Here is a 14370-nt window from a genome sequence, read left to right on the forward strand (position 1 = left end):
CCATTATGGATATATTTGTTACCCCTAAAAACATCCACCTACCAAATTTGGTTCTATTTGCTTGGTTAGTTCTCGAGATGTGGAGGAATTTGTGTTTCATTTGTATGGAACCCCTCCCTTCCAGAAGAGGGAGGGGTGTCGAACCAATATGGACATATTTGATACTTCTAAAAACATCCACATGCCAAATTTGGTTGCATTTGCTTGGTTAGTTTTTGAGATGTGCAGAAATTTGTATTTCGTTTGTATGGGACCCCTCCCTTCCGGAAGAAGGAGGGGTCTCAAACCATCATAGGAACCTTTCTCGACCCCTAAAACCCCTACATACAAATTTTTACGTCTATCGGTTCGGTAGTTTCCGAGCCTATATGGATCAGACAGACAGACAGACAGACCGACAGACAGACAGACAGACCGGACTGCATTTTTATAGGTATAGATAGGATGGAGTCGATTAGGTATAGATAGGATGGAATCGATTTTTGATCGATCGATCGATTTAGGTATAGATAGGATGGAATCGATTTTCAGAGAAATCGATTAATATCGATAAGGATTAAGATCGAGAATCTGTTTTACACCACATACCCTTTATTGAAAAATCTAAGATTATGCCAAACATTGTTCATTATATGAAAAAAAAAACAAACCATGAAGGTTTCAGTACAACCGGAGACCCTGGATAACTCTGCATAGTCCCCATTTCACTAGCTTTTTAATTACAAAAAAATAATTCGAGAATCGTCGATAGAACATTCCTGTTTTGCTAGTATATAAAAGGGGACTCCTTAAACTTTCGAATGGAGAGTATTGGAGCAATACTAATTTTTTTAAGTTAAGTTTCTTCTACCAGAAACACCGTGTAGGGGTACAAATTGAAAAAAAAAACCGAAAACATCGAGAACGTCACGAAAATTGTCCACTTTCGAATGCGTGATACTCAGTCAGTTTGCAACAGATTTTCTTTATTCTTACTACAATCGATTGAAAAATTAGCCATGCGTCCACCAAAATGCGGAAAATAGTGATTTTGTTGTGATGCCAACAATTGCACTATTGAAAAATGTAGAGCCATGTTGAGCCGGTAGAGCAGCAGCTGATTTAAGCGCAGCAAGGCTGAGCAGGCGACTTCTTCGATCGCAGTGTTCCACGCGGACCATCCTGCAGACCGCAGCACTGCATAACATTGCTCAACATGTCCAGCTGTAGTAACTTTATCCGGATTTGTCGCGTCGCGATTACTTTCAGCCTTTCCGACCACTGCTAATAGCTGTAAGAGTGCCGGTAGCGTGGGTTATTATCGTTATGTCTTGTTTGCTTGCATGTAGTGTAGAGTACTAGAATCATCCCGCGTCATCAGTAAGTGGCAATCCAAAATCAATGATTCTCATCAGGGTTACCAACCTAAACACATAAAAATGCAGTCCTGCCTGTCTGCCTGATCCATATAGACTTGGAAACTACTAAGCCGATCGAAGTGAAAATCTGTATGTAGGAATCAAACCTGGCATGTGGAAGTTTCGTGATAAAAGAAAAATTTCCATGGCAGTTTGATACTTCTCCCTGCTCTATAAGGACGGGCTCCGAAACAAATGAAACACAAATAGATGTATAATTCCAAAACCAAATTTTGGCGTGTTGTGGTTAACGGAAGCAACAAATATTTTTGTAGTAGATCGACACCCCTCCCTTCTCTAGAAGGAAGGGCTCCCATGCTAATGAAACACAAATTTCTGCCAAACCCGGGTGCTAATCAGGCAAATGTAACTAAATTACATTTAAATTTACAAAAATACATTACATATTCAGGCTTTTGGGGGCAAGAAACGATTCTATAATGATATGACATCCCCCACTACTCTTGAAGGGGGGAGAGCTGTCATACAAATTTCTGAATAACTCGAGGACTAATTAAGCATAGAGGACCAAATTTGGTATGTGGCGGTTTTTGGAAACAATAAATATTTCTATGGTGGCTCTAAACTTCTCGCTGTTCTGGGAGGAAAAGTTCCTATACAAATCAAATACAAATTTTTTGCATACCTCGAGAACTAATCAAGTAAAAAAAAGCAAAGCCTTGGTGCTACATTCCGATTCGGAACTTGACCTTTTGTTTGCTATACACAGACATCGCAGCCAACCGTTAAGTGTACAGGACAATTGCGGAGCTAGCGCTACGATCCTACAGACACTAACAGTCTCTCCCGAGACGACTGGCTTGTTAGGCAAGTATCGTACTTCGAGACCAGCTGAGGAGCGCGCTAATCAAGTAAATGGCACCAAATTGGACATGTGAAGGTTTTTGGAGGCAAGAAATGTTTTAATGATGATTCGAACCCCTCCATCTTCTAAATAGGAGGGCTTCCATGCAAATGAAACACGAATTTCTGCATAACTTCAGAACTAATCAAGTAATTGAAACCAAATTTGAATGTGGAAGTTTTCGGAGGCAAAAAATATGTATGCAGTTCGACATCCCTCCCTCTTTTAGAAGGAAGGGTCCCATACAAATGAAACACGAATTTCTGCACAAGTCAAGAACTAATCATGTAAATGGAATCAAATTTGGCATGTGAAGGTTTTCGAGAGCAAGAAATATTTTTATGGTGGATCGACACCCTTCCCTCCTCCCCTCTTCTGGAAAAGAGAGCTCCTATACGAATCAAGCACAAATTTTTGCATAATTCAGGAACTAATCAAGCAAACGGAACCAAATATGGTATGTAGAGGTTTCTTTCATAGAAATATTTCTATGATGGTTAGAGACTCTTGCATACTCTTGAAAGCTCCCATACAAATGAAACAGATATTCCAACCAATTTTTCCGAAAAACTGCTTAAATGATCGGAAGGATGTACAGAAACCAAAAAATCGACTCCAGACGCCATTTTTAAATCCAAGATGGCAACTTCAGGTTTCCGGAAAATAGCAAAAAACGCCGAATACCACCCAATTCCGAAACCAGAATAATGCCCAGAGGCCACTTGACTTCCGGTTTCTGGAAAGCAGCCAAAAGTGACCAAATATCACCCAATATGAGTATTTCCGGAATCACATTGATGTTCAGAGGCCAGAAATTGACTACACATGATTCACAGATACCAAATAACGACCTAAGACGCCATTTTGAATCCTCAGATGACGATTTTCGGTTTCTGGAAAACAACCGAAGACGACTGAATAGCACCCAATATGGTTATTTCCGGCATCACATTGATGTTCAAAGGCCAGAAATTTACTCCACATGCGATTTAAAAATCCAAGATGCTAACTTACTGTTTTTGATAAACAACTGAAAATGACTGGATTCTACCTAGTTTAAGTATTATTAGAATCGAAGTGATGTATAGCCAAAAAGGAGAGAATGTTAAGTTCCGATTAAAACAATCAGATCAAACGATTTGTGTTTTGAGTTTTAACGTATCCAATATACGATTCGCCATGCATTTGCAGACTTTAAACAAATCGCAAAGTTAATTTTTGGAACTAAATTTCTATTTTAAACAACGGCTTTTTACCGTTAACACGCAAGTTCATTAAGCAGACAGTATGTGAAGTAAAGAGAGCGAAAAATAAGCGAACTGGAAATGTGATACAGATTTGGAAAAATATACCGCATCCCGACGGGACTTGAACCCGCAATCTCCCTGTCTCCGGTATGGTGGCGTACGGCTTAACACGCAAGTTCATTAAGCAGACGTAGTAAAGAGAGCGAAAAATAAGCGAACTGGAAATGTGATACACATACTGTCTGTTTAATGAACTTAATTTTTGGATGGAGGATGTGAAACCACTTCGGCAGGGGTTTTCTTCGTCATATATTTCTCATTAGAATGAGGCAAAAACTATGACAAAAAAAACCCTGACGAACTAGTCCCATACCGTATGTGGAATCATTCAAAAATGTTTAAATTATTTAAATTGAAAAAAAAAAAATTGGCGGGACGAAGTTTGCCGGGTCGGCTAAAAAAAGAATTGAAAGATAATTATCACTGAAATTAACCGCTACACACCATTAAATTAAATAGCTCAAATAAAGTGTATTTCTAATCCCATTGCTAAAAATGCTTTGACACACGACAGGCCGTCGTAATTCTACGTTAACTTTGCAGTCGTGTCCTTTAAACAACCTCTTAAACTAATGAGTTTTTTCTCTGCTCCATATGCAATTAATTACGGGTAGGGATGTTACGGAACATACTCATGAAAGTTTACATCTGCATTCGCATCCGCATCCGCATCATGCATCACGAGATATGATGCGAATGGAATAAAAAATTGCTTCATAAAACTTTGTAGCAAAATTCTCTTTGGTGTATTCGCTGCTCGCTTTAATAGTTTTTGCACTGGAGTGCGACATATCATGCGGAATAGGCGGAATAAAACACTAGGGATGATCCGGATATTCGTATCTTCATCCGTAAATGCGGAACACCCGCATGAAAATTGACATCCTCTTCCACATACGCATCCGCATCATGCAGATGTCTTAAAATCAGATCCGTAACATCCTTAGTCGTGATTCCGTAACATGTCCAAAATATATGACAATATGTGTTGTTCCTTGACTGGAGAAGAATGTTATCTACTATATAAAAATGGAGTTCCGTAACGCTTGATCATATTGATATTATTCTCTCAGTCTCTGAAGTGTACAGTAATCATCATCATTTTGAATCGTTCTGAATCAAAAATAATTAGCGGTGACATGTAGGTTTTTTAACATGCAAATATTCGCTGATGTTCAGGAAAGACATTCGAGAAAAAATAATAGGTATCTAATTACTATAACTTGAGATATTATTCACAAAACTACGTAAAACATGCAAAATTATGACTTTCTGTGCTAAATTTGCCTCTAAATCGAAATTCAAAGCGATGACATTTGATTCTTTTTTCACTAAAATGTTTGTTAATGTTTAGGAAAGACATTTGAGGAAAAATAATTAGTACCTGATCACTAAAACTTGAGATATTATTCATAAAACTACGTAAAACATGCAAAATAATGACTATTTATACTTAATTCGTCTCCAAATCAAAATTCAAAGCGATGACATGTGATTCTTTTTCATTAAAATGTTCGTTGATGTTTAAGAAAGACATTTGAGAAAAAATAATAGGTATCTAATTACTAAAACTTGAGATATTATTCACGAAGCTGCGTAAAACATGCAAAATTATGACTTTCTGTGCTAAATTTGCCTCTAAATCAAAATTTAAAGCGATGACATATGATTCTTTTTTTAATAAAATGTTGGTTTATGTTCAGGAAAGACATTTGAGGAAAAATAATTAGTATCTGATCACTAAAACTTGAGTTATTATTCACAAAACTACGTAAAACATGCAAAATTATGACTTTTTATTCTTAATTCGTTTCCAGTAGAGATGGTCGGGTATCGGAAATTTGTTACCCGTACCCGACCCGTACCCGACCCGAACCCGAAGTCAGGTTTGTTTAAAATACCCGTACCCGACCCGAACCCGAAAAAAAAAAATTTCCAGCTACCCGTACCCGACCCGTACCCGAAAGAAAAATGCCCTGAAATTGCCGGTACCCGACCCGTACCTGACCCGTTCTGGTATTTTTTTTAAATTCTTTTTAGATACCTGGTTACCTCGCACATTTTATGCATCAATTGTCATTTGTGGATTCTCGAGATGATGGCCGGAGTTAGGCTAGAACCGAGTGTTCATGTGAACGAATGTTAATGAACCCAGAGATCCAGGCGATGTATTGGTTCACCTAGAATCCAGCTTAGCATCTGTCACTGAGTACGTCCGCTCGTCTGATGTAGAAAAATGTGACCATTTTATCACGCAGCAAAATATCTATTCATAACTGTGTACGGAGAATTTAGGCTCCATTTTTCCTGTTAGTTACCTCATAATAAAACTGATCAGGGATTTCAATTATTTATGTTGTATGCATACGTATGATTCATAAAAACTGCTGAAATTTTTATTTTGTTTTCGAGAGTTTAAAAAAATTTAATATAATTTTTTTGAAAGATTCATTCAGCATTCAACCGTGATGAAGTGTATAGTTCTAAATTGTTACCAAACGATTTTTTTAAATTTTTTTTATACTCGAGTAATAATTACAAAACTGTCGCTACATAAAACAAAAGTTGGTTAAGCAATTTCTCAAATTTCAAAAGAAAGCCGGCTTTGACCGTAAGTCCAGAAAGCTCAAGTTTAATAACCGAAATACGCTGGCAGAATTATTACTGAAAGTTTATGAAATTTATTATTTCTCGTAAAAATAAACCAAAATATTTTGTATAACCATACTAAATACAAAAATATTTGAATATTTTTTCAAGTAAGGCAATACTTTCAAGTTATTACAATACCTGCTACTAAAATATGTTTTTTTTTTTCTACTAATTCAAATTGACAGCTCATTCTGGTTCATTTGACACTCCCATAGCTTCGTGTCCGTTTCTCCCTCCGAGACCAAAACTATGCTAAAACACCGAGGCTTGGCAAGTTAATAATAAAATTCTCATAATGCACGGAAATCGAGTAACCCGTACCCGACCCGTACCCGACGAGTTGAGAATTTTCCAAACCCGTACCCGACCCGAACCCTTGGTTTTTAAATTACCCGTACCCGACCCGAACCCGAAAAATATTTTTTGGCGCTACCCGAAACCCGACCCGAACCCGTCGGGTACGGGTATCGGGTAAAAATACCCGTACCCGACCATCTCTAGTTTCCAGATCAAAATTCAAAGCGATGACATGCGATTCTTTTTTCATTTAAATGTTCGTTGATGTAGAAAGACATTTGAGAAAAAATAACAGGTATCTGATTACTAAAACTCGAGATATTATTCACAAAACTATGTGAAACATGTAAAATCATGACTTTTATGCTGAATTTGCCTCTAAATCAAAACTCGAAGCAGTGATCTGTGATTTTTACTGTGATAAAATGTTCGTTGTGTTTAGGAAAGATATTTGAGGGAAAAATAATAGGTATCTGATTATTTGAAATTTAAATATTTTCCACAAAACCACATGAAAAATGCAAAACCATAATTTTTTAGGCTCAATTTGTCTCTAAATCAGAATTCAAAGCGATGACACGTGATTTTTGTCAATAATATGTTCGTTGATATTCAGAAATGACATTCGAGATAAAAAAATAGTTATCTGATCACTGAAAATAGAGATATTATTCACAAAATTAAGTAAAACATGCAATATCATGAATATTTTGGCTCAATTTGTCTCTAAATCTTAATTCAAAGCTATTTTTTCCATTAAAATGGTTGTTTATGTTCAGGAAAGACTTTTGAGTAAAAATAACAGATTTTTGATTACTGAAAATTGAGATATTATTCACAACACTGCGTTAAACAAGCAATATCATGAATATTTGAACTCAATTTGCTAAATCGAAATTCAAAGCTATGATATGTACACTAAAGTCGCTTTTTACGCGGGGGATACATGCCGCGTAAAAAAACCGCGTAAATTCCTGAATCCGCAAAAAAACCGCGTAAATTCTAGAATCCGCGTAAAAAAACCTGCGGTAATTCTGCAATCCGAGTGAAGAAAAACCGAAATCAGCGCAAAAAATATTCCGCGTAAACTCCGGAATCCGCGTAAAAAACCGCGTAAATTCCGGAATCCGCGTAAAAAAACCGCGTGAATTCCGGAATCCGCGTAAAAAAGCCACGTAAAAAATACCCGCGTAAAAAAACCGCGTAAAAAGCGATTTTAATGTAATTGTTCTTCATTGAAATGTTTATTAATAGGTATTGAAATGTTTGGTAATAGGTATCTTATTGCGGAAAGTTGATGATGAATGATGAATGTTTTTCTGCATACAGAAAACACACTAAAATACTCTTTTTAAAAATTATATATATTCTACATATAATAGGACATGCAAAATTTTGAGTTTTTGAGCATGAGCTCAATTCGCCGGTAAATTAGTTTTTTTCAAGAAAATGTTCGTTGTTCTTTCAACATCTGCACATATTTTCTTGCAGAAGAATTTATGTTTTAAGTCGAGCAGAAAAAAATTACATTTGTGATGTTTTCTGAGTTTTGTGAATAGTAACACATTACGGTATTCGATTAACTTTTTTACTTTTACCTAAACTAGATCTTGGGACATTTGGCTGGAGGAAAGGCCGCATTTCATTGGTTTAATCTTTTCTTTTTTAATTTCTGCATAGTTATGTGGATTAAAACGTTAACTTCTTCTCAGACGAGTTTCTTGGACACCAACAAATATTTTCGTTACAAAAATTCACATGTTATCTTTTTAGATATGATTATAGAGGAGAACTAAGCATAAATGGTCACGCTAAATTCTTCTTACTTCTATTTTTTTTCTTCTAAAAGTTACATAAAAAGAGGGTTTACTGTGAACGATTGACGAATATCCGGTTATCACCCGAGTGTGGTATATTCGGAACTGGGATTACCCCACATAACATTTTCCAAATAACGACTTCTGGTTTAAGGAAAATAATCTAAAGTGGTATTTGGCCAATACTTCCGAAACTTTCAAACTCCATACGTCATTTTGAAATCCGAAATGGCGACTTCCAGTTTCTGTAAAACATCCCCAAACCACAAAATGCAATCCAATATGGGTATTTCCGTTTTGTGCGTTCTCAGAATGTTAAAGTACTTAAAGTCATGTTGGACGTATAAAATGGGAAATATTTTTGAACTGAGTTGTGCAAATAATGCAATGAATTATAAAAAATGATTTCTAATTTTGAAACTTTTGATCCCGAGCATCGCCGGGAACGTTCAACTAGTTGCTTTATAAGTTACTAATTTGTTACAAAAGGGGGACACTTTTTTTATTGCTTTTGAAATATCAAAGAAAAATTCTGCATGGGATCGAGTCCAAAATTCCGGATAATCGAGTCCGACCTGTATTCAATATCCTATTTTTTACATAATTAACTTGATTCAAACCTAATTAGATCGTACTTCGAAGCGTTCGCTCATGAATTACAATATTAAACCATAAAATAATGAAGAATCGCTAAAGAACAGGTCGATTATTTATTTAAAATACAGTTTTCATTAGTTTTTCTTGTGTTTAACAAAGTATAGGAGTTCGTAATATTTTGAGGAAGAAAAATATTTCTTGCCGCTGGAAATAGATTGAAACATTGTAATGATTCAACATGTAATGTATAATTTATTATGTGACTTAATTTTTCTCTAACTAAATAAATCATGGAACTTACTTTTGCGGCAAAATAAACTCACGAGTTAAAACCAAAATGAGCATGAGCATGAGCATGATTGACCGCCCGCGGTTGCTACTCCGTTCTTGCCCGATCAGCTGCAATTACGCAGAGAACCTAGGGATAATGCTTGGGACTAACATTCATCCTGAGAGTGTAAAAACTGGTGACCTTAATCTTTTTTGTCAGAGAATTCCAGCGCCTGATGCATCCGAACGTAGGCCAATGAAGGACTATGTATAAGAATATGTTGACGTGATACTCGCTCTATTGGAAGCCGAGAACACGTCTGCACTTCCACGGGAAATCACTGCGATATTGGAAAGAGCGGTGGGGAAACACACGAGTTAAAACCAAAATATTTTCTCTCTGATTACTATCGCAGCACTTAACGTTTATCAGACATTTGAAGTTACGAAATCAAACGATAAACATTTATGATATTTATGTTTGTAATCATGATGATCAACATTATCATTATGATCATGATAATGATTATGATCATCATCAACATCATCATCGGAAGCAGCCCAATTATCACCATTATTACGGGTCAAAACCACCCACAATAATTTTCCGTTTGACTGAATCACCTCAGGAGAGAAAGTAAACCACATTGACACGGAGTTTGGAACTAAAATTGGTGAAAAATTTTCAATGAAGACGCACGGCCAAATAACAACCGATGGCGCTGATAGCAGATGTACGATAACAGTGCTGGAAAAATTAATGATCACTCGAACATCACCGCACCGGCTCGAAGATAAAAATAAAGAGCGTAACATCACACGTTTATGTAAAATTATGCGCTCTAAAGCGTTCGGACGCTTATCGGTTGTCGGAGGACACTGCTGGTGGTAGTTTCCCCCTTCGCTATGTTATGTGTAGGCTCGATTGCATAAAGATTTTGCATCAGCTTTTGTTCATTGACAATTGAACGCCCTTTTTTATGTTTTGTCATGCAGGTCATACAAAAAAAATATTTTAGATTAAAATTCTTGCACTATTATGTGGCACAATAGCAAATGATCAGTGAATTGACACATCCATTACAGGTCACAGACGTTTAGATATAATTTAACACCGTTCGGCATTGTTTCGCAGTTGTCCAGGCAAAACGCGGCTCATGTGGTGAAATTTAACCAAATTCATCATACAACTAAACCTACCTCATGCAGCATTTGTCTATGCAAACTAAGTAGCATCTGAATGCGGCTTGCACAGGTTTGGCTTAGCGTTACAGTTTCATCAGCACAAGTTTTGTTTTTGTTACACCACAACAATATACAATGGAAAATCCAGTGGAGTTCAGAAGGAAATACAGTAAGATTTCGTCAACTTTACGCGGCCATTAGATTTGTGATTGATGTGACTTTGGGGCTGGTAGAATTAAGTGCCTGCGATTTTGATTTGAATTTTTCAACTAACTTGCTTCGCAAAAACGCTGTTCTGGGACATCTAGTTTCATGCTTATCTACCCAGCCGTTAGCAGTGCTCTCTCATATTTCAGTGAAAGTTTGTCAGCTTGGTTTTGTTATGCAAATAATGTTTTATTAAAATTGAATTCGGTTCATTAAAACCAAGAAGTATCGCACCATGTCAAATCAACTCTATAAAAACAAAATAAAATTGTTATTAATAATTCATCCGTTTTCACATTATTTTAAATTTAGATTTAGAAAATAAGAAAATAAACCCGATATTTTAAACTGAAATAGAACAAAGTGTAACTTTCCCTTGATTTTTTTTGTTGGTTCTAGTTCAGAATGGAGAGTAAAACGATTTTTTTAAGGTTATGGTCTAGAACTTTTTTTAATTTTAACTTTTTTTTTCGAATTAATAATGTTTCAATGATGTAATATAATTCTAATAGTAACTTCAAATCAGACTGAAGACTTTCTCGTGGTTCGTGGTTCTTCAACAATAAACACAATGAAAAAAGAAAAATTGGCAGAGTAGTTTGAATGTGGTAAAAGTAGCATAGCGTGATTCATCTCACTAGCAGCCTTTCATTTCGCTATAATCGAAAATAAATATTTTCCTAGGTATGATTTCAAAACACGTCCATTTGAGACATTGCCGGGAATACCCACACGCCTAGATTCTGTTGTGCAAATAAGCTTTTTTTACAATCACCGAAATCGGAAAAGAAAACTTGGTCAGCATGTTATCAGTTGTTTTGTACCAATTGAAAATAATCGCAAAAGCGAAGTTATACTAATAAAACTATTATTAATTGGCTCAGTGCTCTACCTCGACTACCGTCGGTGGTTGTTGGTTTGTAAACTGGAGTGATATTTTAAGCTCGCGAAAACAACACACTGTTACCATAACCACGGCTCGGTTTGCATTGTACAATATTTCAACCTGAGAGCCGGAGAGTAAGAGAGCGTAGTTTGCGCATAGTGTGAGCAGACCACAGGTGAGTATTTGCTCGGCACCTTCGCGGCCACCGTCTTCGGCAGCGCACTTTCAGTGCGGTTTTAGTTGTTCTCTAGTGTTGAAGTGGTTTCGCGGGTGCTGTAAACAACAACTTTTTTTCTTCTGCTGTTGCGTTACTCTTCCGAGAGCGTTTCACAGTGAAGCGTTAAATCGCGTGCCTGTCGGTGGCTGGCAGCGCGTATGTGCGGCCGTGGTTAGTTCTTTGTTTGGTTCCGTTCGCGTTTGTCGCGGTTGCTAAGGGACGAGGAAGTGTTACTTTGAAAATCTTGGGATAAAGTTTCGTGTATGTGCCGTTTCTAGTGGATCCGCGAACAACCTCAGCAGCCAAGGTGAAGGTCCATAGCCTATTTTAATCATGCAGTTATCCATAAGCCATTCATTCTCCTTCGAAATTGTTACAAACTATCATCGATCTGTTCGCTCGGATGGTGCGCGTTGGTATTTTTGTCGCTCTCGATTTTTGTTGTTTTTTCTTGTTTGGTGCTGTCACCGTGCGTGATCGATTTCACCTAGTTTCGAAGTGTGCTGCTGCTGCTCACTGGCTACGCAAGCAGACTGTCCCAATGTGTGGCGAATTTGCTCCAATATTGCGAAGCTGGAGAAAAATTGACGTAACTTTTCCGTCTCGCAGTGTGATTAACTGATTGAGTATATTAAAAGGGAACCATCGGTGCGGTGCGGTCGCTCGGTGGTGTTGCATTAAACAAGCCTCCAAACAGACGAGAAGAAAAAAATATATCAACGCCAGTATCGATAGTGAAACTCTAGCCGTCTGTGGAAAAATCCAAGAAGACTGTTATAGTTGTGCAGTGGAGACAGAAAAAAATTTGATCGATAAATTTTGCAGTTCGTTTCCGCGTCGTGCAATTGTTTGTGTGAAGAATTAAAGGATTGGGAAATCGAATTTCGCCGAAAACTTTGTTCAATTGTAGTTTGTTTATTGTTGCATAGCAAGAAAACAAAGCTTCACCGGTGAAGAAATAATCGAGTAAAAAGCAATAAACAAAAAGCTACAGTTTCTACTCGCTATAGTGGAAAGTGGAGTGTGATATATGATATGTACACGGATTTGTGCTAATGAATCGGTTATTTCTACTGCCATTATTGCTGCCACTGTAAAACGCTGCGGTTCAAATTGTTTTTTTATTTTGCCATATGTTTGCTGGCTGGCGGAGACTGCGGTCTAGCCGTCAATCAGCCAGTGGACTGCGCGGTGCAAGACGCGCCAGTTATTATCAGTTGTTGGAGCATAGCAATCTGCGTGATTTGCACCGTACCGTACCTATTGGGGTGACAGTTAAATGTTATGAAATCAGGCCTCCATCTCAGGCGAGTGTTTAGCGCGTTAGGATTTTTTACCACAGTTGTAAATGGAATCGAACTGTAGTAAAGTTTAGGAAGCAAACCAGAGCTGCTATACTTGAGAAAACACCGCGACAATTTGAAACCTATCATATGCAAATCGATTGTATGTAGTTTTGTTGCAGGGCAGAACATATTTGTGCACGTTGCGGCTTTGTTTATTTTGTGCGAAGCAGCTGACACACGTACTCTACGGTATGGTTCGGATCGTGTTAGTCACATGTAACCATGCCAACCGGCGAACGTTCGAAAGTGCTTGCAATGTAAACTGAACTGTTGTCGAACGTTTGTGTAACTTTATGTCGCGTGCTGCAGTGGATTTCCGTGGATGAATAAAAGACAATTGAAATGACCTGATTATGAAATAATTGGAATGTTGAAGTCTGGGTTAGAAAAAAACTATGTACAGGGGTATGTTATTCAACATTCTTTACTGACAACCTTTAGTTTGTGCAGACTGAATATTATTAAACCATCCTGCCACCATCAGGAACGACGGTGTGTTGTTATTTTTACACCTCGCTACCAGTGCCAACCAACCGCGGAGAGGTCGAAGTCCTTGGTTTGTCGAAATTGATTTTTGTGTTCACTCCATTCATTCACAGGGGAGTTTCGAAATTATCGGCAATCAACGCTGCCGTAGACTAGTTTGTTTGTCACCATCGTCTATTTGGAAACTGTTTCACAGCACGCTGGGACGCGTGGTCTAGATACGTTTCACCCGCGGTGTTTCAATCAATTTGGTCAATAGTTGATCGAGTATGGCTGGCAATTATTTAGCGACTTTGTTGGGTTTGAATTGGCCGATGAAGTGTGAAGCCTTCGAACTTTTAACGGGTCTTGGTTTTATTTGTTGAGAAAATTGAAAGCTCGAGTTTCTTCAGGGAGCGTCATGAAAAACTAAACTAAACAACAATTCATGCGTTGTTATTTTTGAATTTCGGATTCGCAAATTGTTGATTGTTTATTTGTTCGGATGGTTCAGCTGAGAACCAGCTACCGGCGAGCACTTACTTGACGCACTTAAGCATACACTAGGGGCTTCAAAAATTTACAGAAATGGTTGAGCAACTATAATTCGAATGCTTTAGATTTTATTTTAGTTGTTAGTTGTTAGTGGCAACTATTTTGAGCTTTAGGGCAACATTTTTATTTCGTTTTTGTCAACCAGTATTAGACTCTAAAGTTGTAGAAAATAAACAGTTCTATGATTTAAGGCGAACTTTATCATGATTTATGATTGCGTTTTGTCGGTATTATAATATATATATATATATATATATATATATATATATATATATATATATATATATATATATATATATATATATAT

General features: G+C 37.1%; 1 protein-coding gene across 3 annotated transcripts in view; it reads left to right on the forward strand.

The window, feature by feature from the left end:
* Positions 1 to 11696: 11696 nt before the first annotated feature.
* The window catches only part of LOC129729882 (bicaudal D-related protein homolog), an 87412-nt gene continuing 84738 nt past the window's right edge, over positions 11697 to 14370 (forward strand). For 2 of the 3 annotated variants that reach the window (XM_055688752.1, XM_055688756.1), the window contains exon 1: positions 11697 to 12004. The gene's annotated coding sequence lies outside the window, so the exon portion shown is untranslated. Of the gene's footprint in view, positions 12011 to 14370 lie in introns of all 3 variants that reach the window. The other variant, XM_055688754.1, reaches the window with a different exon arrangement.

Source organism: Wyeomyia smithii, chromosome 3 (assembly GCF_029784165.1).
Source record: "Wyeomyia smithii strain HCP4-BCI-WySm-NY-G18 chromosome 3, ASM2978416v1, whole genome shotgun sequence".
Lineage (NCBI taxonomy): Eukaryota > Metazoa > Arthropoda > Insecta > Diptera > Culicidae > Wyeomyia > Wyeomyia smithii.